Below are 4408 nucleotides of genomic sequence, written 5' to 3'. Positions count from 1 at the left end.
CTGGAGGAACAATTCAGGGATATTCTCCTCTTGCTTCCAGTGTCTCCAGGAACTGTGGTTGAGGGTCACTGGAAACTTCTTGGGTTTTTTGTTTTGTTCTTATTTGTTTGTTTGTTTTCCTGTTTGTGCGTCTGGGTGAAATCCCATCAAGTGTGATTAGTGGAACGGTGCTGCTGACCCCATTCTATTTTAAACCGTGATAAGGTGGCAGGAATGCTCTGCTCTAAGAAGGAAGTAACCATCCATTAGAACACAATAGCAGGGTGTCCTCAGTGGCCACAATTTGCCTGCTGCCCCCCAAATGTGGGAACAGCCCTGATCTCCTGTCACAAGCCAACATTAGAGACCTTGGGTTGGTGCTTTGTGCTCATTTTGTAGTACAGAGAATGCCTACCAGTTCCTAGAGCCAGGGATGGTCTTTGGTCTCCACTGTGTGGATAGTGATAGACACTTTTGTGGTTTTGTGTGAGGTCTAAGGTATTCAGGTGGGATGTCTACATGCTAGGAATGTGTTCTTTCCAAACAGATGCTCAGCCTGACTGGACATATGGCTACAATTTGCCCAAAGAACCAGAGTAGGACATGGTAGACCAGTCCCGGGAATGGACTAGAGGGAGCTGCTGTCTGCAGTCTAGACAGACTGTCAGACACCAGGGTAGGATCAATGCAGATTAGCATAGCTGCATTTTATGTAACTAGGTGAAAGATTCTGAAGATAGTCTCCCTGGTATATAGAATATGACCAGTTTTCAGCCCTGCCTATGGCTTAAGTCCAAGCTTAACCTCTATTGGATTACAGTGGTAGACTTGCTACTGCTGTTTTAATCAATGGTGTCATATCCAAACTCACTGGTTCCTAATGGTGGAGATGAGAGAGAAAAAGCACAAGTCCTGCATCAACTTAGCTATCTCCAGCATAAGTGCCTCCTTTAACTTGTCCATCTTCATGGGATGGAGAAACAACTCAAGTGGTGAATAGCAATTGCTGCTCTTTCAGAGGACCTGGATTCAAATCCCAGCACCCACTTCTGGCTGCTCACAGCCACCTGTGACTTCAGGGGATTGGATGCCTGTCTATGGTGTCCAGGCACTTTCATTCATGTGCTCCTATCCACACACAGACACATGCAGAGCCACAAACTTAAAAATAAAGTGTTTATAAAACAAAACGAAACCTACCCACCTCCAACAGGAGAACCTTCCTCAGCTTCTCTGCTCCCCAAACGAACACACTGCATGTCCTAAGAGCCACTCAATGAACTTCTGAAGGCTGACGGCTATGGCTTGACTTTGAGAAAACTCTCCAATAGATTCGCATGTTGAGGTCTTGACCTGGCAAAGGGGCATTGCCTGTGTAAATTCTGGGAGCTAGGCAGTGGGACCCAGCTCAAGGAAGTGAACCACTATAGGGGTGTCTGTGGATGTTAGGCTGGATTCCAGTGACTTCCTCCTTCTCTGCTTCCTGTCTGCCATGTGGTACGGAACTTCCAGCCACTTTCACCTTCATGATGTTCTGCCCAAAGATATGCAGTCAAGCAACCCTGAGCTGAACCCTCTGAAACCATGAGCTAAGACATAGCCTTCCTCCCATAAGTTGTTTCTCTTAAGGTATTTGTTAACAGTGATGCAAAAGCTAACTAAGCCATTGGTTTATTAAGTCTCCTTTCACAGTTTGGTCTCTGGACTCCCCCGTCTTTAATCTGCCATCATATGTGTTGTAGAAATATCTTAGTGAGCAGGATTTCCCACTCGCTTGTCATCCCCCTCCTTGGGAATGCTTAACAGCTCCCCTGACTGTAAGATAAATCCAAAACAGTTTGACACCCACTCATGCACTCTCCTGATGTTTTACCTCAGTGGCCCTCCAGCCTCAGCATCACATCTGTACACCTGATCCCTCATCCATAGCAGAATGTGTGTCCTTGAGTGATGAGTCTACCAGGCCAAGCCATAAATGGGAGCCAATGCCTCCCACTGTCTACCATTCTTCTCTCTTCAAGGTCCTGTCATTTGTAGGGTTAATCTGGTTAACAGCTCCTCTCTTGTAGTCAAACCCAGGGACAGTTGCATCTTGTGTCCTCTGGAGCTCCCTCTTCTCCAGTTCTGGCAGTCAGAGCTCCCTGAAGGCAAAGGGCATAATCGATTCATGGCATATCATGGCACTGCCCAGGGTAGAAGTCTTGGAGACTCAAGACATGTTTGTTGAATGTACGAAAGTCTAAGTGATTTTTAGGGAGACTCAGACAAGCAATCAAGGCCATGCTCTGAAATGGAAATGTTCTGCTCACCTGGGTGGGTCCAAAAATGCTGCCATAAACCCTAGTCTTCGAAGAAACTTGAAGCTGTCAGTCTGTGGCTCTGTCAATCACACGGCGCTTGCAAAGGCTCAGATTCATTAGGCGGGAAAAGCCTGTAAGAAAACGTTGTCAGGAAGAATCAATCAGTTTAAACATTTAAAAGTAAAATATGTGTCAGCCAGTCCCCGTGGGGAGGTTTTCATAATGTGGGGAGTTCCCCTGATCCCCAGTGGAACTGGGGCATGGGGCTTCCCTCTGAGGTGTGGATGCCCTTAGGGGGAGGCCAGCAAAGGAAGGCTAGGCAAGTGCCTGGAGGGATTGGGATGTGAGGAGCCTATGTCATAAGTGACAGAGTCACTTCCAGCTGTTCTGCCTCACACTCACATGAAGGGGGAGAGCTGTTCTTTATGACAGAGAGGGAAAGGAAGTGATGAGTCGGGTGTGTTTTCCAGATTGGCAAATGGAGTTTCACGTTGTCTTTAAAAGGAGTGTGTGTGTGTATGTGTGTGTGTGTGTGTGTGTGGTGTATGTTCATGAGTGTATGTGCACATGTGTGTGCCTGGGCATGCACAGATATAAGAAGAGAATGTGTAATCCCTTGGAGCTGGTGTTACACGAATCTGGGGGACATGTGGGTTGTTGCAGGAGCTTCTGGGATCCACACCTCATCCATTATAAGTTCTATTAACTGCTAGACCATCTCTCCAGCCCTTTTCCATTCTTCTTTAAAAGAAGGAAAAAAGAAAAGAAAAGGAGGGGGGAAGATAGAAGGGGAGAGGAGGAAGGGAAATAGCAAGGGATGGAGGAGAGAAAGGAAGGAGCATTATCAGTTTGCATTTTTGGAGAATTACACAAGAACACACACACAGTCGTGCATATACTTGCATGCACATGCACACATGCCGGCATGTAGATGCAGTCTCAGATGCACACAGATGCACACACCTGTACACTTTTATATTCAGAGATGCACATGGGACCATCTTTCCAGAGTTATCCAGTGAGGTTAAGGGTAGGGGGCTGCAGTTGTGGCATCAGGAGCGAAAGCAGGCTGGGACAGGATGGATGGACCAGAGTGCAGGGGTGGCAATACTATGCCCAATGTAAGGGAGCACTTTTTGGAGGAAGTTAGCTAATAAGTCTGAGGCCAAAGAATGTACAGTTTGAGGTAGAAGGATGATCCCTCGAAACCTCAGAGTCAAAGCCAACTAACAGAGTGAAAATGTATTACGTGCTTTCTTATTGGGTCTCCTAGGGACTCAGATGCTTAAAGGTGGCAAATCCAACAACTGTCTGCAAGTGTGGGGCAGGGTTGGAGCTCAAGAAGGTCCTTGCTGTCTCTATCTTCTGATGAGTTTCCACAGGCGTCTTTCCTTCAGCCAGCAAAGCATCATGGGATAGGACTGAGGCCCAGCACTCTCAGGTGCTGATGCCTTTTCTCAAGGCTGGACAGTAGAACTGGGTAAGGGACAGTGCTATCAGCTTCTCATTCCTATCACAGATTTCCCAGAGGGTCAGCTTATAAAGAGAAAGGTTTACTTCAGCTTAAGAGCTCTCTCTCTGCCCAAGGCCCACTAGCTTGCTTGGTTTTAGGCCAGTGTAATGAGGTGGCATATCTTGGCAGGACAATAAGAGACAGCAAAGTTTGTTCATTTCAGGGTCAAGAAGCAAAACAGACAGGGAGTGGCCCATGCCCCATTATTCTCTGTGAAGCCCTGGTCCCTGAGATGTAAAGAAATACCATCCCATAAGTAGGCCTCACCTCTTAAAGCTGATATCAACTCCAAGTAGCTCAACACTGGGGACTATACCTTCAACACTGAGACCTTGGAAGGGCATTTTGGACTCTAGGGGAAGAAGAAGAGACAAAGGTATCAAAGAGCTCAAGAAACTGGAAAAAGAAATCTAGAAGATATCTGAAGAGGATGAAAAGGTGGCTCTGTGGTGAACAGTACTTACTGCTCTTGGAGAGGACCAGGGTTTAGTTCCCATCAACACCCATAGGGAGACTCAAGCCACCTGTCACTCCAGCTCAAAGGGGTGTATTCCCCCTTGGTCTTTGAGGACTCCTGCAGGCATGCGGTGCACAAGCATATGCTTGGGCACATACG

At 47.1% G+C, this 4408-nt stretch overlaps 1 long non-coding RNA gene across 1 annotated transcript; it reads right to left on the bottom strand.

Annotated features, from left to right (window-relative positions):
* Nucleotides 1-1870: 1870 nt before the first annotated feature.
* LOC115031546 lies at nt 1871-4122 on the bottom strand. Its single transcript, XR_003837209.1, has 3 exons — nt 4060-4122; nt 2289-2410; nt 1871-2120 (listed from the first exon to the last, which is right to left on the bottom strand). It is a non-coding gene; the product is annotated as an uncharacterized LOC115031546 (long non-coding RNA).
* Between the last annotated feature and the right edge of the window lie 286 nt (nt 4123-4408).

Source organism: Mus caroli, chromosome 7 (genome assembly GCF_900094665.2).
Source record: "Mus caroli chromosome 7, CAROLI_EIJ_v1.1, whole genome shotgun sequence".
NCBI classification, from domain to species: domain Eukaryota; kingdom Metazoa; phylum Chordata; class Mammalia; order Rodentia; family Muridae; genus Mus; species Mus caroli.
This window is presented reverse-complemented; position numbering and strand designations above follow the sequence as displayed.